The sequence below is a fragment of the Sus scrofa genome, chromosome 17 (assembly GCF_000003025.6).
Source record: "Sus scrofa isolate TJ Tabasco breed Duroc chromosome 17, Sscrofa11.1, whole genome shotgun sequence".
Taxonomy (NCBI): domain Eukaryota; kingdom Metazoa; phylum Chordata; class Mammalia; order Artiodactyla; family Suidae; genus Sus; species Sus scrofa.
Genome location: NC_010459.5, coordinates 10,271,249 through 10,295,927, shown reverse-complemented (window position 1 = coordinate 10,295,927; position 24,679 = coordinate 10,271,249).

Here is a 24,679-nt window from a genome sequence, read left to right as displayed (position 1 = left end):
AGAAGATGTCTGTGCAGGTTTGGGGACAGTGATGTTTTTCTAAAAATTTCGGCAGCCTGAGGCAGTTCCCTGGTAGCTCAGCACTGCTGTGGTGTGGGTTCCATCCCTGGCCCGGGAACTTCCACATGCTGGGGGCGTGGCCAAAAAATTAAAATACAATAAGATAAAATTTCAGTAGCCTGCAATCACTTTGGATGACACCCAAGGCCAGGGTTATTGCTCACCCTCTCTCCTGGCCCCTCAAAACAGCTCTCATCCCACAGTTTTTCTGTTGGAAGCTTGAGAGTGGGAGCAGAGCTCTCGGGGATCCTAGTCTGTATCCTGCACTTGCTGAGCTCCAAGCATAAATCTAATGGAAGTTTTGCCATTTGGAAAAAGGGTCTTTCTCCATCTTCCTTTCTTTCTTTTTTTTTGGTCTTTTTTTAGGGCCGCACCTGCAGCATATGTTGGTTCCCAGGCTAGAGGTCCTATCGGATCTGTAGCCGCTGGCCTACGCCACAGCCACGCAGCATCTGAGCCCAGTCTGCAATGTACACCACAGTTCAGGGCAACGCCAGATCCTTAACCCACTGAACGAGGCCAGGGATCGAACCCACCACCTTATGGTTCCTAGTCAGATTCGTTTCCGCTGTGCGGTGATGGGAACTCCCCTCTCTTTCTTTCTTTCTTTCTGTCTGTCTGTCTTTCTTTCTTCCTCCCTCCCCCTCTCTTCCTCCCTTCCTGACTTTTTTCTTTCTTTATTACTTTGAAGGTAGGTCATGGCTTTGGGGGAATAATACTTAAGGGATGACAAATTCCAGTCTTAATACCACCTCCCCCACCCCAAAGTACACACACCTCCCCACTGCTCTCCTGCCTCATTAACATCCACCAGTCAGATGAGAAGGACGGACCCCAAAAAGAAAATTTTTAAACAGCGCCTGGGAGATTGACTTTTCAGTTTTGTTCTAAAAGGCCCACAGAATAATGAAATGTTCTCAGAATAGTTCCATTGCTTGGATGTTGATGGCTTCTCTCTTTCCTGCCCTTCCTTCACCATCTTCTTCTCTTCCACTAAGATTAACTCTTTTTTTTTTTTTTGGGGGGTCTTTTTGCCATTTCTTGGGCTGCTCCCGCAGCATATGGAGGTTCCCGGCTAGGGGTCGAATTGGAGCTGTAGCCACCGGCCTACGCCAGAGCCACAGCAACGCGGGATCCTAGCTGCGTCTTCGACCTACACCACAGCTCACGGCAACGAAGGATCCTTAACCCACTGAGCAAGGGCAGGGACCGAACCCGAAACTTCATGGTTCCTAGTCGGATTCATTAACCACTGCGCCACGACGGGAACTCCCCCAGATTAACTCTTTTGAAGTGGGAATTATTCGAGCTGTTGATAGAGGACAAATACTGACGGTTGTAGATATCTTCCAAATTTTTTTGCATCAGATTTCACCCATGCACAATAATCGAAAATGAAAATAATTTCTGATGCCAGGGAAAGATAAAGAGGCACACAGGTCTTGGTTTGTCTAGGGCTCAGGTAGCTTGTGCCTGTTGGCCCAGCACCCGGTTTTGATTCTTCATTTTTATTTGTATTTATTATTTTTATTATTTTGCTTTTTATGGCTGCACATGTGGGATATGGAAGTTCCCAGGCTAGGGGTCAGATCAGAGCTTAGCTGCCGGCACATGCCACAGCCACAGCAACACGGGATCCAAGTCGCATCTGTGACCCACACCCCAGCTCACGGCAACGCTGGATTCCTGACTCACTGAGCGAGGCCAGGAATCGAACCTGCATCCTCATGGATACTAGTTGGATTTGTTTCCGCCGAGCCACAGTGGGAATCCCCTTCTTCATTTTTAAATGAACTGTGATTATCTATCTATCATTCCATTGAGGTAAAGCCTGGGTAGCTTTGATAGACTTCCTCTTGGCGGTTCCCATGACCTTGCTGAGTACCATAGGAGATACATGTGATTTTATCTAGAAGATGATAAGCAACCACTCCTTTTTTCCCAGCTCTCCCAGTTGAAAGACATCCACACCTTTCTGTGAAGGACAGGTATAGATGCTGCTGCTCAGGGTACACACTCCCTTCTCAAGCGGAACGAGGTTGAGGTGGGGAGGCACCTGTCACTCCTGTACCTATGGGACCGCTTAGTGTCTTGGCCACTTTCATGCACACCGGTGCTCTGGCCCAGATGCAGGAAGACTCTAGGCCACCATCAGCTTGTGGGAAAACACCAGAAATTGTGGGCTTGGTGTAGGTGAAATACGTGTAGGAAATTGAGGCTGAATTGTCATCATGTGGAGCTAGTTATCTACACTCTAGCTACACGGATTGTGTCATTCATCTTATGGAATCATGTAACTATTTTGTTTATTTTGTAGTGATTTGGTTTTGCAAGTGGGTTTACCATTTGCAAGAACTAGCTGGAAAATGAAGTACAATTCACCAACACCAATTCTGTGCAACCTTGTACTGGAGCTACTCACCAGAACAATAAAGCATGAAAAATATATGAGGGCTAGAAGTAAAGAAGAAGGAATTATTCCTAGATGATATATTTATGCACTAGAAAATTCAGAATAATAATCTTCATGTAAAAATTAAGATAACTAAGTTTACAAAGTTAACAAAGTTGATGTAGGAAAATTAATTTCCTTTCTATATCCCAGTATCAAACAGGTAGAAAAAGAAATATGAAAAAAAAAATACCATCTAAAAGAGCATGAAACATGGAGATCCCGTCGTGGCTCAGTGGTTAACGAATCCGACTAGGAACCATGAGGTTGCGGGTTCGGTCCCTGCCCTTGCTCAGTGGGTTGGAGATCCGGCGTTGCCATGAGCTGTGGTGTAGGTTGTAGACGCGGCTCGGATCCCGCGTTGCTGTGGCTCTGCCGGTGGCTACAGCTCCCAAGAAAATAGCAAAAAGACAAAAAAATAAATAAATAAAATAAATAAATAAATAAATAAATAAAGAGCATGAAACAAATCAATACTTAGGAATACATACCACAAAAAATGTGTCAAATTTCTATACGTAAAACTCTAAAGTGATATTGAGATAAATTAAAGACAATCTAAATAGATGAGGGCATAAATATAGTATATTCCTACATTAGAAAACTTAAATTATATCAAGATATCAGTTCTTTCCCAACTAATGCAATCCTTTTCAAGACCTCAATGGTTGTTAAAAAAAAATTAAGTGCATTTTAAATACAAAATGATAGAGGTACTAAATTTCTCTTTCTTAAGAAAGTTGATGATGAACATGTAATGAGCACAAAATATGTGTTGGCCTTCGCTGTACACCATGGAGGGCTCAGCGGTGTCAGTGACCACCCAAAACCCAAAGAGCTCAAATCTGGCAAAGAAGGTCAACATCTCATTCAAAAGTTACTCCAGAAATTGTTTCAGGAAGACTATAAGCAGGTTTAGAAAGTATGTTTTTTTGGAGTTCCCATCATGGCGCAGGGGTTAACGAATCCGACTAGGAACCATGAGGTTGCGGGTTCGGTCCCTGGCCTTGCTCAGTGGGTTAAGGATCCTGCATTGCCGTGAGCTGTGGTGTAGGTCGCAGATGCAGCTTGGATCCCACGTTGCTGTGGCTCTGGCGTAGGCCAGCGGCTATAGCTCCGATCCGACCCCTAGCCTGGGAACCTCCATATGCCGGCGGGAGCGGCCCAAGAAATGGCAAAAAAAAGACAAAAAAGGAAAAAAAGAAAGTATGTTTTTCAATTACTCTGAAGAATATTAATTTTCATTTATATCAATGCCTTTATTTACAAAATTTCTGTTGCCTAAGTTAATTCTACAATTAAAATTTTTAAAAAATTAAACAGCTCTATTGAGGTATAAATAACATAAAATAAACTGCACATATTTAATGTATACACAAGCATACAGCCAAGAAATTATCACCACATAAAAGACCTATATCATTACTGCCAAAGGTTTCCATGTGTCTTTTTTGTTTTGTTTTGTTTTTGTGATAAGATCATGTAATTTGAGAGACACCCTCTTCACAAATATTGGAATGTGGGATGCAGTATTGCTGGTTCCAGATCTCTAGAATTACTCATCTTGAACCCCAAGTTCTCCTGGCCTGTCCAAACAATGAAGTCATAGCTGTTGATGTGTGGGCTCCATTAAGGGAAGAACTTCCTACACCAATAAGTGATGCCAGTTTTATAAAATGTCATCAGATACCCCAAGTAGGAAAATCAATTAATCCCGGTAATAGCTTGATTCTCTATCCAATGCATGACATCAGAGTAAAGCTTTTGGAAATGCATTTTCTCAGAGGCAAAATCTAGACATTGCTGTGAACACTACTGTGTCACTATAAAGGTCAATACTGAAGATCAAATTGTTGTTTTTACAGGGACAAAATAAACAAGGTCTGGCAGAATGCAGTTTTGTGATAAAACCAATGTTCTTAATTTTAAGCATTACAGAGCAGAAATATACTTGGAATGGGTTGTGGTGTACACAAAATTCATAATTGTGTCCAAAACATATCAATATCCTACTGATCAAAATAGAAGCCAGAGGTGTTGTTATTTATGAATATTTTCAGATCTACACAGAATAACCGAACTGCAAAATGTTCTGATGAAGTTGATGTCGAATTCTCAAATAGTTTAGTGTTGGCAGTATGTGCTTGCTTTCTTCATTGCTTCCTACCAATTGGACTTTTAGAACTATTTGAGCCTTTGTGAGTCAAGCTCTGTGATGATTTGGATATTCTGGAAATGAGTTCTCTAAATTTTTATTTTAGTTCAAAAGGTGTTGAAAACCTTTAAAGGAAATATTCAACAACAGAGCACCAAAAATCATTAACTTTTGAAAACTTTAGCAAATTGTAATGTTGCAGTTTTGAAGGCAAAGTTTGCAAAAAAGGAAACCATTGAAGTTTATCTCTAGAAAAGCCAGAAGTGAAGAAATCACACAATGCGAAATGGTGAATAAGAGTTACAGCTGCTAGTCTATGATTTCACTTTGAAACAGCTCAATTTGTGGAGTTGCCATTTTTAATTGAAGAGTATATATTCAGTACCAGAATAGAAAAACATTGACAAGACCTACAAACTTTGCAACATCTAAATATAGCCAAATGTCTAAAAGGATGGGGCAATTTAATCAGTGTTTTGTCTTACTAAAGTACTTGTCAAAGAAAGCTGCTCTGCATAGAGGCCAAAAAAAAAAAAAAAAAAAAAAAAAAAAAAAAAGGTGAGAATATTTGGGTTGAAATATTTACACATTTCCATGGGAGAAAAATTGGAATTGAGATTCCCCTTCATTTAGTAGAATTTGTTGTTAAGATTTTTTTAAATAAAAATATTGTAGTTTACAGAGAAGATGCAACTGACCTATCAACATTTTCTTTTTTTTTTTTTTGTCTTTTTTTTTTGCTATTTCTTGGGCCGCTCCTGCGGCACATGGAGGTTCCCCGGCTAGGGGTCGAATCGGAGCTGTAGCCACCAGCCTACGCCAGAGCCACAGCAACGCAGGATCCAAGCCACGTCTGCGACCTACACCACAGCTCACGGCAGCGCCGGAACCTCGACCCACTGAGCAAGGGCAGGGATCGAACCCGCAACCCCATGGTTCCTAGTAGGATTCGTTAACCACTGCGCCACGATGGGAACTCCAACATTTTCTTATTATTGGTTGTAAGTTGCAACTTTGAAGGGGACTGTAGCTGATTTACAGAAGAATTAAAAATAAGACCATTTTGAAACAAAAAGCTCAGAAATATATCAATGATGTGTAATTTGAGACAAGTGCATTTTACCAATGAACTTAAATACATGAGTAGGTACCAAAGATAATTTTACTCTGCTTATGTTATTTTTCAATGTTTAGATAATCAATATAAATAAGTTTTGTTATCTTAATGCATGGACTTCCATTTTTTAAGACATTTTCAGTTTTGAAGTGTTTATTTTTGAAATGGAAGTATTTTATTTTTGAAATTAATTTTATAAATGATTTTTACCTTCAAATAGAATATTTTTAAAAATATTTAAAAAAAATTAAAAAATCAGTAAGCTATTCAATAAAAGTATATTGAAAAATATATGTTTAACAAATTTTAGCACCTATTTTCACTCTCAAAATGTCTTGATTTGAATGATAAATGGTCACGCTAGCTGTAAAAATTTTCGTGGGCCAGACCAATAGGGCAAACCTGGCTTAGTAAATGCAATTTTCTTTGGAAATCAAGTTCACTGCAAACACCACTGTCTCTGTTAAGAGTAGATTCCTTCAGAGAGTTCCCATTTTGGCTCAGTGGTTGGCAAACCCAACTAGCATCCATGAGGACTCGGGTTCGATCCCTGGCCTTGCTCAGTGGGTTAAGGATCTGGCGTTACCATAAGCTGTGGTATAGGTGGCAGACTCGTCTCGGATCTGACGTTGCTGGGGCTGGGGTGTAGGCCAGTGGCTACAGTTCTGATTGGACCCCTCACCTAGGAATGTCCACATGCCTCGGATATGGCCCCAAAAGACAAAAAAGACCCCCCCCCCAAAAAAGAGTGGATTTCTTCATGCATGCATTCATTTGATAGGTGTTCAGTGTTCACTGAGTGCCTCCCAGTTTTAGATGCTAGCGACATAGAAGAAAATACAGGGCTTGATTATCATACGAACACGGGGATGGTCTCTCTATGGAATTGATGTTTAAGTGCAATGTTGATAAATTGAAAGAAGTCCAGAATTGCTAGAGCAGAGAAAAAGGGAAAGTGATTGTGTGTGTGGGGGTGTTGGGGGTATGCAGGAGGTGCCTACTGAGTGCCTCTAGGCCACACGAAGGATTTGGACTTGGTGTAAAGGCGGAGGGAGCTGTTTTGGGTTGGTTTGTTTCTTTTCTTTTTATGGCTGCACCTGTGGCATATGGAAGTTCCTGCGCTATGGGTTGAACCAGAGCTGCAGCTGCCGGCCTCCACCACAGCCACACTGGATCCAAGCCACATCTGTGGCCTATGCTGCAGCTTGAGGCAACACCGGATTCTTAACCCTCTGATCAAGGCCGGGGATTTAACCTGCAACCTCACAGACACCATGTGGGATTCCTAACCCACTGAGCCACAATGGGAACTCCATTGGGTTTTAAACAGAGAAATGACTTGATAAGGTTTGTTTGCTAACATCACCTGTCAGGATGGAGGATACACTGTAGGGGGTAAGAGTTGGACACAGGGAAACTAATCAGGAAGCTATGGCTGGTGTCCAGGTGAAAAAGATGGCCCATCTAGATATGGCAGCAATGCAGGTGGAGAGAAGTGAATGGATTCCTGAGATTTAGGTGGTAGAAAAGAGAAGATCTGGGCATGAGCAAGGCAGGTATCCACAATGACCTCCCCCCCAACCCCACACCACTTGCTGCCTTGAGCTAAGATGGTGCAATTTATTGAGACAGTGATGCTATACGAAGAGTGGACTTGGAGGCAGAGATGACCAGCTTGTCTTTGGATGTGTTGGGCTTGAATGTGAATGGCCAGTCAGCACCTTGCCTGCCAAGTGGAGTTCAGGTACCAGAAATGGATTGCGAGCTGTTGGCATCTAGCCACAGGGCAGTTTGGTCACTGAGCATTGGGAACTCTGGGATGAACGTTGGAAAGGTCTTGGGAGGAGGGGAGAGTTTTGGGGAGAAGGACCCCAGCCCAGGATGAAGACAGAAGATAAAATATGGAATGGTTTCTGTTTGGAAACACACTGGATGGAAAGAAATATGTGAGGCCTGGTGATTGGAGACCTGATGGGCCCCTGGGGGGTATTGGAGCCTCAGAGCTCACACAAAATTCTGTTGTTTCTTTCCTTTCCCTTCCCTTCCCTTCCCTTTCCCTCCCCCGCCCGCCCGCCCTCTTTCTTTCTTTCTTTCTTTCTTTCTTTCTTTCTTTCTTTCTTTCTTTCTTTCTTCCTTCCTTCCTTCCTTCCTTCCTTCCTTCCTTTCTTTCTTCTTTCTTTCTTTCTTTCTTTCTTTCTTTCTTTCTTTTCTTTCTTTCTTTCTTTCTTTCTTTCCTTCTTTCCTTCTTTCCTTCTTTCCTTCCTTTCTTTCTTTCCTTCCTTTCCTTCTTTCCTTCTTTCCTTCTTCCTTTCCTTTATTCCTTTCTTCCTTTCTTCCTTCCTTCCTTCCTTCCTTCCTTCCTTCCTTCCTTCCTTCCTTCCTTCCTTCCTTCAACATTTTTTAGGGCTGCACCTGCTGGATATGGAAGTTCCTAGGCTAAGGGTCGAATTGGAGCTGTAGCTGCAGTTGCAACTTACACCACAGCCACAGCAACGCTGGATCCTTAACCCGATAAGCAAGGCAAAGGATTGGACCTGCATCCTCATGGATACTAGTCAGGTTCTTAACGTGCTGAGCCACAATGGGAACTCCCCACTCAAGACTTTTAAGGATGTTCTAAACTGACTTTCAGAGAGGTCTAAGAGGAGGAACCGGTTATCTATATGGGAAAATAATCTGAAAAAGAATGGACAGAATGGAGGTTCCTCAGAAAACTAAATATAGAACTAGCATATGCCCCAGCAATCCCACTCCTGGGTGTATTTCCAGGCAAATTATAATTCAGTCTAATACTCTCCTAACTGAGCTACTTCGGCCATTTGGACAAACTATCATTCAAAAAGATATGTGCACCCAATGTTCATTGCAGCACTATTCACAATAGCCAAGACATGGAAACAACCCAAATGTCCATCAACAGACGAATGGATAAAGAAGATGTGGTACATATACACAATGGAATACTACTCAGCCATAAAAAAGAACAAAATAATGCCATTCATAGCAATATGGATGGATCTAGAGATTCTCATACTAAGTAAGTCAGAAAGAGAAAGACAAATACCATATGAAATCACTTAGATGTGGAATCTAAAATATGGCACAAGTGAACGTATCTATGAAACAGAAACAGATTCATAGACATAGAGAACAGACTTGCAGTTGCCAAGAGGGAGAGAGGAAGGAGTGGGATTGACAGTAGTTTGGGGTTAGTAGATGCAAACTATTATATTTAGAATGGATAAGCAATGAGGTCCTGCCATACAGCACAGGGAACTAGATCCCATTTCTTAGGGTAGAACATGATGGAAGACTATGAGAAAAAGAATGTATATATATGTATGACTGAGTCACTGTGCTCTACAGCAGAAATTGACACAACTCTACATCGGCTATACTTTAATAAAAAAATTAAAAAAGGAAAAAGAACGGATGTGTGTATATGTATAACTGAACACTTTGTTGTACAGCAGAAATTATCTCAACATTGTAAATCAACTATACTTCAATAAAACTTTAAAAAATGAAAAAAACAAAAGCAGAGAAATAGAGTATTATAATCATAATCCTGGGAGCCAGGTATGATGTGGGGCCTGTACATTATGGCAGGTTGAAGGTGGAAAAGGAAATGCTCTATTTTTGAAAGAGCTGGCTGCCTGCATTTGATTTCTATATTCCTGGCCACTGGGGAGGATGGAGATGCTTAATTGGTCCAGCCGGGTTGGGGAGATAACTGATAACTCCATCTCCTTATAGAAATAGAGCTTGTTTGAGTTGAGAGCAGAAGCAAATAAGCCAACCCCTTGGATTTCCAGTTGGAGACAATGATGCCCAAGAGAAGCCAGGTGACTTCCCAAAGATCCTATAGTCAAGGTCAGTTCAGACTCAGCATTTTGGGACCAAGACCAAGGCCATGACCTCTTGACCTTCTGAGCCTTCACATCCACTGCTCTCCTCTTTAAGGACCAAGAATGAAATTGACCAAGCAGTGGTCACCATTGATTCCAGGTTTGATTCCAGGTTTGCTAACCCCTGCAACCTCCCACCCCTGCCCCCAAGGGAAGTGGAGCTTGGATGGGAGGAGGGCGGATGGTGCCTGGATGGTGTATGCCTTGGCTCCTGGCCCCAACCCCTACCCCACTCCTGACTTTGCTGGTTGCTCTTGTACTGTTTCATTGTTACTTTCTTTCTTTCTTCTTTTTATGGCTGCACCTGCAGCATATGGAAATTCCCAGCTAAGGGTCAAATCGGAGCTGCAGCTGCTGACCTACACCACAGCCACAGCAACACAAGATCGGAGCCACATCTGCAACCTACACTGCAGCTTGTGGCAATGAGGGATCCTTAACCCACTGCACCAGGCCAGGGATGGAACCCACATACTCATTGATACTAGTTAGATTCTTAACCACAACAGACACTCCTGATGGTTGCTTTCTTATCTCATTTATAGGTTCCTAATTTTCTCCACATCCCTCCAATAGTCTATTCCTTTGGGTGGGAATACTTCCTGTGGCCCCATCAACCTCTTACACCCCAAGGATACCACAATTCATACCTCCCATCCACGCATCTTCACTTGGCTTAGGAAGTGGTGGGTATGTGTGGGGAGGGCATCTGAATACATCCCCGCAGATAGGTCCACACCTACCTCACTTCCCTTCTCAGAACCCTTGTCCACTCTGAAATCTGCAAGAGCATCTCCCCAGGGCACACAAGGTCCCTTGTGACCAGGCATCAGCTTCATCCTCCGACATTATATCCCTTTTCCATCTCCGCCTTTCTCGGGATCTCTCGCGATATCAGGGATCCATCAGCCCCTCCCACCCCGGGCTCACACACCCTCTCTGCTTGTCCTCTGCTCTTTCTGCACCAGAGTGTCAGCATCTCAATGGTTTTGGGGTCCATAACATTTTTTTTTTTCACAAGAAGGAGCCTCACGGGAAAAGGGGGATGCATGTTCCTACAGAGTAGGGCACGCTGGAATCTGGGTGCAGTACTTGGAGCTGGAGAAAGTCCCTGAAGGTCCCTTGTTGGTCACCCCCTCCCTCACTAGGGCATTTGCTCCCTCGCTGCAAATAGCTGTTGAAGGTAGATAAGAGAACCCCCCGCCCCTTCCCCTGCTTCTTCCCAGGTGAAACAGAGCCTGCATTGTCTCCAGGGGTTTCTGCTCTTTACAAAAAACGATCTCTCTCTGTCGCCCCAAGATAGTTCATTTTGGAGCCCAAAGCTTTTCCAGTTTAATTGAGGAGGAGCTAATAAAGCCTGCCCTGTTCCCTGGACACAGCTCTCTTGACTCCAAGATCTTCATCTCACTTTTACACGGGTATTAAATTGCTGCCCAGAAGCCAACTCTTCTAGGCTTCGAGAACTTCATGGAAGGCTGGGGGGAGGGGCAGGCAGCCGCAAGGGGGGAATGACAAACGGGAGCCATCGCGTGTGCGCAAGTCATTACATTTGCTTTGGGGTGTCTCAGAAAATCGCTCCCGGGCCTTCTCTTAGAACACTGGATTTCAAATCAGAATGGTCCTTTGAGGCTATTAGCATCTCCAGCCCAGGGTAGAAATCTCATCTGCCCGTGACCCTGATAAATGGTTGTACCCAGCTTTTTTTTTTTGTTTTTTGTTTTTTTTTTTGGCCTCCCCTCAGCATATGGAGTTCCTGAGCCAGGGATCAGATCCGAGCTGCAGTTGCTACCTACACCACAGCTGAGGAAATGCCGGATCCTTTAACCCACTGCCAGGCCAGTGTTTGAACCTGCGTCCTGGCACTGCAGAGATGCTATTGATCCTGTCGCGCCACAGTGGAAACTCCTGCACCCAGCTCTTTTATACACTCACAGTAACTGGACGATCTCTGTGACTTGAGGCAGCTACTCATTGTTAGAAAACAGAGAGCCCAGAGTTCCTGCCATGGCTCAGTGGAAATGAATCTGACTAGCATCCATGAGAATGCAGGTTCGATCTCTGGCCTCACCGAGTGGGTTAAAGATCCAGCGTGGCAGTGAGCTGTGGTGTAGGTCGCAGCCGTGGCTTGGATCCCGTGTTGCTGTTGCTATGACTGTGGCGTAGGCCAGTGACTGCAGCTCTGATTCGATCCTAAGCCTCGGAACCTCCGTATGCTGCAGGTGTGGCCCTAAAAGAGACATAAGAAAAGAAAAAGAAAACAGAGAGCTTATGTTAGCCAGTGCTGACTTTATCCTGGGCTGAAAATAGAATCTCTTTCTAGAAGAAGCTTCTGGATAGAACTCAAAATAAATTGTGTCCATATTTACTTCCGGTGGATATACCTAAACAGAGCTAGGCAATTCGGTTTGAAAGACTTGTCAGCCGCACTCCAAGTCCACTTGGAAAGCAACCATTGTAACAAATGGAACATTTGTTCCATTGTCAGGCTCAGTACTGCGGTCAGGGTCCCCAGTCACTTTTCAGCAAGGAGAGATTCAGAATGACACTTCTTCCAATTTAGTAACTATTGATTAGACAAGGGAGCCTAATGACAAAGAGATAATATAAATTCAATAATCTGTTTAAATGAATGTCTTCTCTAAGCCACAACAGCCTTCAATTCATTTAAAATTCATTTATGGAGTTCCTGTTGTGGCTCAGTGGTTTGAGAACCCGACACAGTGTCTGAGAGGATTCCAGTTTGATCTCTGGCCTCCCTCAGTGGGTTAAGGATTTGGTGTTGCCAAAAGCTGCATGTAGGTCACAGACGTGGCTTGAAGCCGGCATCGCTGTGGTTGTGGTGTAGGCTAGCAGCTGCTGCTCCAATTTGACCTCTAGCCTAGGTACTTCCATACCCAGGTGTGGCCTTCAAAGGAAAAAAAAATTAATTTGTAAGTTAGGAGTTCCCTGGTGGCTCAGTGGGTTAAGGATCTGGGGTTATCACTGCTGGGGTTCAGGTAGCTGCTGTGGCAGGTTTGATCTCTGGCTAGGTAACTTGTGCATGCCTTGGACACAGCCAAAAAGAATTCATTTATAAGTATATGGCATTATTCATTTAGCTAAAGTTAATCCCTGATGCGTAGATAGATTCTTAGATTGCTCTTGAGGATTTTGAGATCTGTCCACACATCCGAGCTCTGTATATGGGGAATTAATTACTGTATTTGATTTGGGGTTTGGAGATTGGGTCACTGGATATTAGGAATATTCTTTGTGGGTGACTGATACATTCTACTATATTTTCTTGTTTCTTTAGTCGTTATTTCTGAGAATCACCTTTCTCTGTCATAGACCTCCCTGGTGTCAAGTGAGCAGTTGGGTTGAATAAATCCGTCATGATTGCATCAGAGTCTGAAGGCTTCCTGGGACTCAGAAGGTGCTGTGGGCAGAGGGATGAGATCCAGGCTCAGGAGCTAGAACACTGGGTGATAACTGAGCCACCCTCCCCCGTGTGGCCTTGTGCAATTGACTACCTGCACCTCTCCAGACTTGGTTTTCCCCATCTGTTAAATGGACCAGGATACCCCCAAATATCTTGCTTCTTCCTCCACCAACATTGACTGAAAGTGTTTTATTTAACAGACTTAAAATTTTTTTTTTTCTTTTTTGGGCCACACCGGCAACATATGGAAATTCCCAGGCTAGGGGTCGAATTGGGGCTGCAGCTGCTGGCCTACAACACAGCCACCATAGCACCAGATCCAAGCCAAATCTGCAACGTACACAGCAGCTTTCAGCAATGCTGGATCCTTAATCCACTGACCAAGGCCAGGGATCGAACATGCATCCTCACGGAGACTAGGTCAGGTTCTTAACCTGCTGAGTCACAAAGGGAACACCCATATGGCGTAACTTCTTACTTATCAACTTTCGAAGATGATTAGAGGGGAAGAGGATTAGTTAAAGGTACCAAACATTAATTAGGTGCTGGGATATTTTACAGAGGAAAATTGCATCAAAGACAGCAAATACTAACTCTCTGTTAGCACAGGGAGTTTTAGGGCACAGAGAAGAGAAGGATTCCCCAGCGGCCCCAGAGACCTTGAAGAGAGGCAGGGTGGAGGCAAATCAGGTTTTAGCCAACTGAGGGGATATGAGATATAACCCTGAGGCAGCCTAATCCTTATGCAGCTGCCCTGAGACCAAGCCTCCTCCACACCCGCCCCTTTCTCAGAATTCTGTAAAAAGCCACTCTCCTGTTCATTTGTTTCAAGCCCCAGAGGAAGGTTAGCAAGCCAAGAACCAGAGAAGAAGCTGCAGGCTTCTCCAATTCTTGGCTTCTATTCTTAGAGTAACTAAGGACTCAAAGGAGAAGAAATGGTCAAAGATCTTTCGTGAAGATGCCAAGGACCGCTCTAGCCTTTGTTCTCCATTTGGCTCCCAAAGGCCCCGGTACAAAACTGCCCGTTGTTAAGGACATGCCTCTCCACCTAATTGAGGGCTTTTTGGTTCAAACCGGCTTATACCTCCATCCCCGTGGTACTCACAGAGCTTCCCCAGCAGATGTCCAATCCAAGGAGAAGGGGGTGATTTCTTCTCTCCTTTGCCCCTGGTGTCCCGTCACAGACGCCTAGAATGACCCTACATTGAGGTGGTCACTGATCTCACTGAAATGCGTGACATCTCTATGACTTATCATCATTATGCATGTTCTCATGGCAGTTTCTACTCTTATTTATTTATTATTATTATTATTATTATTTTTCTTTGTCTTTTTGCCATCTCTTGGGCCGCTCCTGCGGCATATGGAGGTTCCCAGGCTAGGGGTTGAATTGGAGATGTAGCCACCAGCCTACGCCAGAGCTACAGCACCTCGGGATCCGAGCCGCGTCTACAACCTACACCACAGCTCATGGCAATGCTGGATCATTAACCCACTGAGCAAGGCCAGGGATCGAACCCGCCACCTCATGGTTCCTAGTCGGATTCGTTAACCACTGCGCCACGATGGGAACTCCTCTACTTTTAGAAGCATCTTCATGTTTCATAAGAGAGTCACAGAGTCTTCGGAGGTGAGATAACTGTCCAGCTTTATCTACACTGATACTGAATTCAGAGGCGTATCTCCCTGGAACTGGAACTGGGTTGGGGGAGGGGGCGGTGGGAGGTGAACTGGATCTTCTGATCAGGTTTCAGTACCCTAGCCTCTATATAGACTATTCCCTTTTTTGACTTCCTCTTTGCTCCCACTTACGAGATGGGGTAAAGGCTGGGAGGAGGTAATAGGAGAAGGAGGATTTGAGGGTATAGGAGTCCTGGGGGATCTTTGGATCCTCCAAGTGTTCTGAACATGGAAAGCATCTCTTCCCTGTGCCCTAGGTTAGCGGATGGCTGAGTCCCACCGCTTACACGCAGCTTCCTTGTTTCCTAATCAACACATGTTTCTTCTTTCCTCCCTCCCTTGCTCCCTCCCCCCTTCCTTCCTTTTTCTTTTTTATGGTTGCATCTGCAACGTATGGAGGTTCCCAGACTAGGGGTCGAATCGGCGTTGCAGCTGCAGGTGTACACCACAGCCACAGGAGTGCCAGACCTGAGCCGAATCTGTGACCTGCATTACAGCATGTGGCAACGCCAGATCCTCAACCCACTGAGCAAGTCCAGGGATCGAATGCTCATCCTCATGGATACTAGCTAGGTTTGTTATCGCTGAGTCGCAAGGGAACTCCCATTCCATTTTTTTTTTTTTTTTTTTGACATATAAGCCTCAATTGCCTGACTGCCTTTGGGTCTCATAGTTTTGTGAGACTCATGTATGTACAAAATTCAATTTGTTTTTCTCCTGTTAATCTGTCTTATGTCAATTTGATTATTAGATCAGCCTAAGCACCTAGGAAGGAAGGAAGTTTCCACCCCGCAAAGACCAAATGTGTGTTTCTTATTGTATCACAATAGCACAAAGGCACTATGCAAAAGGTTTTAAAACCTAGATGAAATGGCTAATTCCCTAGGCAAATGCAATTTACCCAAATTGATTTCAATAGGGAAACTATTAAACAGACCAACTTCTACTGAAGAAATACAGAAGGTCATCAAAGTACTAGGCCATTAAAAAAAACAGAAAAACTCACCAAGCCCAGATGATTTTAAAGCTGATTTATATAAAAACTTTAAAGACTAATATTGTCCCAATTTTTGCAGGGCTTAAAAAGCATTGCTTTCAAATTATTTTTATGATGCATACTATATTCACACCAAATGTGCTAAAGATATCAAAAAAGAGAAAATTGCAGATTATTCTCACTTATGAATAGCTAGACAAAATCCCACATGGTAGCAAAGAGAATTTAGTATAATGTTAAGAAAATAACTCATTGTAACTAAGTGAGGTTTATTTTGAGAATACAAAAATGGGAGTTCCCATTGTGGCTCAGTGGATAAAGAACCCAAATGGTATCCATGAGGATGTGGGTTTGATCCCTGGCCTCGCTCAGTGGGTTAAGCTGTGGTGTAGATTGCAGAAGTGGTTCAAATCTGGTGTTGCTGTGGCTGTGGCGTAGGCCTCAGCTGCAGTTCTGATTCAACCCCTAATCTGGGAATGTCCATATGCCTCGGGTGTTGCTCTTAAAAAAAGAAAATGCAAAAAGGGTGCAATATGAGGAAATCAATTGATATAATTCATACTAATTAACAGAAAAATCTTGTCTATGTTCATGAATGGATATAAGCCTTCAACACAATCCAGCAGCTATTCCTTATATAATAATATGCAATTAATATTAATGGGTGGATACTTCTTTTTATTTATTTTATTTTTTATTTTTTTCCCACTGTACAGCATGGGGATCAAGTTATCCTTACATGTATACATTTTTTCCCCCACCCTTTGTTCTATTGCAACATGAGTATCTAGACAAAGTTCTCAATGCTACTCAGCAGGATCTCCTTGTAAATCTATTCTAGGTTGTGTCTGATAAGCCCAAGCTCCTGATCCCTCCCACTCCCTCCCTCTCCCGTGGGGCAGCCACAAGTCTCTTCTCCAAGTCCATGATTTTCTTTTCTGAGGAGATGTTCATTTGTGCTGGATATTAGATTCCAGTTATAAGTGATATCATATGGTATTTGTCTTTGTCTTTCTGGCTCATTTCACTCAGTATGAGAGTCTCTAGTTCCATCCATGTTGCTGCAAATGGCATTATGTCTTTCTTTTTTATGGCTGAGTAGTATTCCATTGTGTATATATACCACCTCTTCCGAATCCAATCCTCTGTCGATGGACATTTGGGTTGTTTCCATGTCCTGGCTATTGTGAATAGTGCTGCAATGCACATGCGGGTGCCTGTGTCTCTTTTAAGCAGAGTTTTGTCTGGATATATGCCCAAGAGTGGGATTGCGGGGTCATGTGGAAGTTCTATGTATAGATTTCTAAGGTATTCCAAGCTGTTCTCCATAGTGGCTGTACCAGTTTACATTCCGGGTGGATACTTCTTAACATGATGTGTGTGCATCTGTGTGTCTGTGTACTATTACATTAACAGGTATACCATTTTGGGCTTAAAACTACATGTTACTCGTAAAACAATACAAATGTTTCCAGACTGTCAGGAACAAGGCAAGATTTCCTACATCTCCACTGTCATACAGGGCTCTCTTTAAAGAATAGCCAATTCAGATATGATTTAAGAAGTCTGGTAAGTTGGACTATGTAAAATTTTTAAAAATTTTAATGTGAAAAATGTGGAGTTCCCATCATGGCTCAGTGAAAATGAATCTTACTAGCATCCATGATGATGCAGGTTCCATCCCTGGCCTCGCAAAGTGGGTTAAGGATGCAGCGTTGCTGTGAGCTGTGGTGTAGGTGGCAGACGCGGCTCAGATCCCATGCTGCTGTGGCTGTGGTGTAGGTCCGTGGCTACAAGTCCGATTTGACCCCTAGCCTGGGAACTTTCATGTGCCACAGGTGTGACCCTAAAACACATACACACACATAGACACACAGCAAGATATTTCTCACCTATAAATTTGGAAAAAATTCAAAGACCTAACAGCATGCTGCTGGCAAGGCTGTGGGGGATGGGACACTCCCCTGTAGTGCTGGCCACTATGGAAGATGGGCTGGTCCCTGTGGATGGGGAAAGGGAAATAGCAAACAAAACGACATATTCAACCTTAGCCAGCAATCCCAGTCCTAGAAACTTCCTGTGAGAACATATCCTCACCAATTTAAAACAATATATGCAGAAAGTTATTTATTACAGATATTTGTAATGGCAAGATATTTGGGACAGGCTAAAAGCCTATCCCTGGGAGATTGGTTGCATAAACTGTGATATATTCACAGAGCAGATCCCCGGACACAGCTCGAGAAGAGTTCTAGGAACTGACATTGAGTCGTTTTCAGAATATATTAGCAGGCAAAAGCAAAATGCAAAGCTGTTACCATTTATTTTGTGTCTGTGTGAGAAATGTGGGGAGATGAAAATAAGTAAGTGGGTATGTATTTTATTTTTGCAAAGAAGAAATACAGGAAAGATAAACTAGATTCCAATGAAACAGTAAATTTAAGTGCACGGCATACTGTGTCATCGTTCTAGTCTTTTAATGTTTTGTGGATTTGCAATGCAAAATTAAGGCGTTCCCACTGTGGTGCAGCAGGTTAAGGATCTGACATTGCTTCTGTGGCATCTCCTGCGACTGCAGAGGTGCAGGTTTGATCCCTGGCCCCAGTGCTGTGGGTTAAGGAGCTGCTGTTGCTGCAGCTGTGGTGTAGGTCGCAGCTGTTGCTTGGATTCAATCCCTGGCCCAGGAACTTCCATATGCCTCAGATGTGGCCAAAAAAAAAAAATGAATAAATAAAAAAACGGAAAAGAAATGAAAAGAACAAACAACCCTTCCTTCCCCCATCCCAGCCATATAGGAGTACATGCTGGGGGTGGGAAATGTTCCAGGTTTTGCCTTGCTGATTGGGGAGGAAGCAGGACCGAGTGGACTCCCCATTACTCTGTTTCTGCCCCCATCCCTCCTCTTTTTCTTCCTCCATCAAACATTCATTGCACGCCCACCATTGGTCAGGATTATTTTCATGGATGAAAGGGACAGAAGACCTGCTTTCCAGAAGCCCAGAGTCCAGGAGGGACCCTGACAAGCAACAGGACAAGCGCCACTCTTTTCTGGCAGGCTGTGGGAGGTATGCTGGGGGCCAGAACGGCCCGGGGTTCCCTTCCCCGATCCCCATGTCTCCACACCCCCGCCATTCTTTATTCTCTAGGAGGTATCCCCTACCCCAGACTAGTGCCACTCAACCGGGTTGTGGGGGGAAGGGTAGAGGGCTTGGCCTTGACCTTGCTGGGATCTCCACCCCTCCTGGAGGTCACAGATTTACAGACCAGCTCTCACCCGGATTCCTGCGGCCCTTGTCTGCACCACCACGGCCACCTGGCTGGGCCCTCAGCAGCTCCAAGTCCGGCTCAGAATGAAGGTGCCCCCCCCCTTTTCTGTCCGAGGTGCTGATCAGAAGTGGGGAGACTTCCCTCTACACTCAGCAAACCCATGTGCCGCCAACAGGGGTCTCCTGGGGACTTCCTTTGTTCATGAACCAAGAAGAGAAAGGACACAGCACCACGGTGAGACTTCTCCGCCATCCTGTTGTTTGCCCTTAAAAAAGAAAGAAAAGAAAAAGAAAAAGAGAAGTTCCTCTTGTGACTCAATGGTAATGAACACGACTAGTAACCATGAAGATGCAGGTTCGATCCCTGGCCTCGCTCAGTGGGTTAAGGATCCCGCGCTGCCGTGAGCTGTGGTGTAGGTGGCAGACATGGCTCAGATCTGGCGTTGATGTAGCTGTGGTGTAGGCAGGTAGCTGCAGCTCCGATTCAACCCTTAGCCTGGGCGCTTTCATGTGCTGTGGATGCAGCCCTAAAAAGCCAAAAAAAAAAAAAAAAAAAAAAAGAGAGAGAGATAAAAAAAAAGAGAGAGAGAACAAACAAGGTGAGCTGCACCTTCACCATTTTGGTTTGATGGTCAGTGGCTCTTTCCTCCAGGGTAGGGTGTAGAGTGGTGAGAGCAAAGGGAATCGGAGCCACCGGGTTGATTTCTAAGCCCAAACCACATGTTATTCTCCATGTTCCCTTGGTGAGCTAGGCTGATGGAAAGTGGGATGGCATTGTCTTCTCAACAATCTCCACTTTGAGTGGTTCGGAGCTACATTTTGACCTTTGCTCAGAGCATCCATCTTTTCGTTGCTGGCGGAAGTTAATTGGGCCTGGGCTTTGAGGGGCAGGCGGCTGCAGTTCCTCCCTCTTCCACGTGGTGGCAGATTTTGCCTGGAAAAAGCGCCCTTTCCTGCTTTTGCCCACCTCCGGCTCCGGGGCGTGGCTTCACCGACTTCTGTTCCTGGACCAAGGTAATTTGTATTGATTGTCTCTGTTAATGCATCCGAGAGAATGAATGCTCGGGATACATTCTTGGTGATGTTTATTGCTTTTTCTACTTAGAAAAATAAACTAAAGCAAATAAACCTTTAACCTTTTCAATGGATCCTTATTGTAACGGATGAGACAAAATAACGTTAGAATTCTGGGGAGGAGTAGGGGGAGGGAGAGATGAAGGAAACAGGGCAGATAGACACCTTGGAAGGGGTTCCCCCTGTCATTCTTTCACCCTGGCAGAGTTAACACTTCAATATGATTGCCTTGTTGTATGTCTCAGGAAGTCGGGAATGGCTTTTGACTCATTCCTTTGTACTGGTAAGTGGTGCTCAGATACCGGGTCTGCAAGGATTTGCTGTCTCTGCTACCTTCCCAGATTCGTACCATCAAAAGCTCATCCTTTCATCAAATCCTGACACTGCTGCCTCCTTTTCTAACTGCTGATAAAGGTTCTAAGAAAAGACCTCCTACCAAAAATACAGAGGTGTCTTATTTGAGAAGAAGCGAAGAACTAAAGAGATGCTGGAATCCGTCCCTTCCAATTCTTTATTTTCAGCATGAAAGGGAAGGGAACATGCAAAGAATCAAGAAACAAATCAGAAAACCCTTACTATGATGCTCGTGAAAACAGTGGTTTAGTGGGCACCCGTTCTATGCCAGACATTTAAACTACGTTTTATTTTTGGAGGGGAGTTCCCATTGTGGCAGGGCAGAAACAAATCTGACTAGGAACCATGAGGTTGCGGGTTTGATCCCTGGCCTCGCTCAGTGGGTTAAGGATCTGGCGTTGCCGTGAGCTGTGGTATAGGTCGCAGACAGGGCTCAGATCTGGCGTTGCTGTGGCTCTGGTGTAGGCCGGCAGCTACAACTCCGATTCGACTCCTAGCCTGGGAACCTTCGTATGCTGTGGGTATGGTCCTAAAAAGAAAAGAAAAATAAATATTTTGGGGAGTCTCAGTGGCTGTATTTTATTTTTCATGGTATTGGTTTGAAATTTCCTGCCAAGGTGCTGAGTTTTCAGGTAACAAGCTGCCTGGCTGCCCCCTGCCCCCCCCCCCCCCCCAGCTTGGTCACCAGCCTCTGATCACCTGATCACAGCTCTGTCCCCTAGTCTCGAAGATGTGGTTGTAGTGTTGGGGCTCTGAGCTGCATAACCAGAGATCCTCTCAGACCAGAGGCAGATAGCACTTAATTGACTCAGGGTCAATGTCCCAAATAGGGAGGAGGAAGCTGGAAGGGAGAGATTGCCTGGACCAAAGACTCCACACAGGCAGAGAGGCGTGTCAGCCCAGCTGGCGATGAGACTCTTGGCTGGACAGGAGCTTGCTGCTCACAGCTGACTTACAGATGTGAGGGTGGCCAAACATTGCTTCTCATGGACTTGTTGCAATTATTGCAACAATCACTGCAATTATTGCAATTTCTGTGCCATAATACCGATAGGATGCCTCTTTTTAAAGACACTCTGCCTAAGGATTCAAAAGAAGTTCATTACATTTCAAATCTGTTACATTTATTTATCTATCTATCTATCTTTTTACAGCTGCCTCTGTGGCTTATGGAAGTTCCCGCTCTGGTTGCTGCAGAGGAAGCGGGTTCAATCCCTGTCCTGGCACAGTGGGTTAAGGATCTGGCATTGATGCAGCTGTGGTGTAGGTTGCAGCTGCAGCTCCCATTCGATCCCTGGCCCCAGAAGTTCCAGATGCTGCCGGTGAGGACATAAAAACAAAACAAAACGAAAAGCTCCTGTGACCTTCTTATTGTTAAATCCAGACTCCAAGTCCCCTTTGGTGTGACTTCAGCCCCCCAATCCCTCCTCCTGGATGCACGTTTTTTCTTTCAGCCGATCTCCAACAGCAAGTTCTTTTCTCACTCATCTCCCCTCCCAGTCTCTTTGCTGGTCTCTCCTTGGGGCATCATTTGTAGTTTTCTTTTTTACTACACTCACTTCCGTCTTGCTCTTATGAGTGTGGTGGCTTTAATTACCATCTCTAGACCATGACTCCTGGTCTCCACCTCCAGGTCCTACACCCCCTGACAAATTCCACTCTTATGCACCCGACTTGCTTTCCAGTTGACAGTCAATAGGCACCACAAACCCAACCTGTGAAAGCTGAACTACCGGCTTCCTGGTTCAAACCCGTTCCACTGGTGGCCTTTCTCGTCTTGTCATAGCAACTCCATCCTTCCAGATCCTCAGGACCCAAATCCCGGTGTTATCTTTTATTTTATTTTTTTTCTTTTAGGGCTGCACCCATGGCATATGGAAGTTTCTAGGTTAGGGGTTGAATCAGAGCTACAGCTGCCAGACTGCACCGCAGCCACAGCATCACAGCATTACGGGATCTGAGCCACGACTGCGACCTACACCATAGTTCACGGCAACACCAGATCCTTAACCCACTGAGCGAGGCCAGGGATCGAACCTGCGTCTTCATGGATACTAGTCAGGTTCATTACTGCTGAGCCACAGTGGGTACACCAGCCCCTGGTGTTTTGCTCAGTAACTTCAAAAGGATCTTCTTAAGCCAGGGCCCTGAAGAGCACATGGGTTTGGAAATGGCTTATTGCTGCCATCAGAGGCTGGTGATGGAGAAGGGGGGGGGCAAGTGGAAAAGCCCAGTTTTGGACCATGGTTTGTCATTTCCTGATCTTGAGACCTTGGACAAGAGAACTTCCTGTTCTAGTCCTCAAGATTTTCAATCTTGTTTTACTGGCAGAGTCATTATTTTAAAAGATATCTTTCTTGTGGAAGCCAAATTTATAATTATGACAGACTGAACCAAAAAGTAAGTCAACTCTGGGGGTTCCCTTGTGGCTCAGAGGGTTAAGGACCTGTGGTCTCTGTGAGGATTTGCTTCATCCCTAGCCTCACTCGGGTTGAAGATGCGGATAGAATCCCGTGTTGTGGTGGCTGTGGATTTGATCCCTGGCTGGGACTTGCATATGCTGCAGGTGTGGTTGTGAAAAAAAAAAAAAAAAAAAAGTCCTCTTTGACTGAGCAAGGGGGCTGCTGAGGAGCTCCAGAGCCCTGTCCTGCCAAACTGTGCAGGGATTGGCCGCTGGGGCATCTTCAGCCCTGGATCTCCAAGGCCCAGAGGCTCTGACAGTGTTGTTTTGTGACTTGGAACTGCTGTTGGGATTCCTGGCGTAGTAGCCGGGACAAGTGAGCAGGCAGCAGGTGCAGAGAAGGCTAAGGGGGCAAAAGTCTGGAGCAATGAGAACGAGACAGCGGATCACGGATTCCCAGGGAGCAAGCAGTTCCCGGGATGTTTGATATCAAGCATCCATCACTTTCTCCTCCCAGGATACTCAGTCATTCTGCTCTCCTGGAGGCCTCCGCTGTCATGACCCCCTGCCCTGTTGCGACAGATGCACCAGGCATTTGCCAGCTGGTTTCTAAATCTTTTATTTCTCGTTGTAGAATATCCCAGTAGGAGCCGTGAAGATGGATAGGATACAGCCCCGCCCTGGAGGCACTCGGGGTCTGGGGGCAGGGCTGGGACTTCGAGGGAGTTACCTGCAGGTGGGATGGAGGCCCAGGCAGAGGCAGTTCCAGGATGGAAGGGGGCGCCACTCCTTCTGTCTGTGGGAGGCTGGGCAGAAGCCCGATGAGCTTGAAAAGAAGACTCAGTGAAGGCTCAGGGACTAGGCAAGGCGGGATGGGGGAGCCGGGAGGGACCCTCGGGGAAGGACTAGTGTGTGCAGTTGCACAGGGGTGATGGAGCACTGGGTGGCTTTGGGCCCCCGTCCATCGCCGCAGGGAAGCTCGTGTAGTGGAATCCGATCTCTCACATCCCTCCCGTGGAGCCGGCACCCCAAGAAAAGACCCCTGGGTGTCAGCCACAGGGCACGACTTTGCTGCCATCAACCCATTCTTATGATTGTGGGCTATTCCCCACAGTGACCTGCTCCTGGAACAAAAAGCCCCATCAGGGAGTTCCCGTTGTGGCTCAGTGGTAAGGCATCTGATTAGTATCCATGAAGATGCAGGTTTGATCCTTGACCTGCTCTGTGGATTAAGGTCCGGCCTTGGCCTGAGCTGTGGTGTAGGTCCCAGCTACTGCTCCGATCTGCTCTCGCTGGGGCTGTGGTGTTGGCCGGCAGCTGCAGTTCTGATTGGACCCCTAGCTGGGGACCATCCATATGCTGCCATATTCAGCCTTAGAAAGCAAAAAAAAAAAAAAAAAAAAAAAAAAAAAAAAAAGCCCCATTAGATCCAACCCAATTTTGTACTTGTGTGTCGTTTCCAAGGACACATCCGGGCATCCAGGCAGAGCTTCTCAGAGATTCTTCCAGTGCACCCTCCGTCCAGGCTCCCCGAGGTCAAAGGGAGGGAAAGGGACCTTGGGGGACCCTCACGGAGGTTTGAGAGCAGCAGCAGCAACGGCAGTACAGTAGTCTCTCTCTTTTTTATTAAAGACAGATCCGGAGGAGCCGGTCACGGTCAGGTTAGAAGAGCGAGCTTGGCAGGATAGAGGACCTTCTGCACATTTCGCCTTCCTGGGAGAATCCCTGGATTTACCCAGAGGTCCTGGTGCCTCACACCTTCCTGGGGAGCATCAGGAATGGGTCATCAGGTCC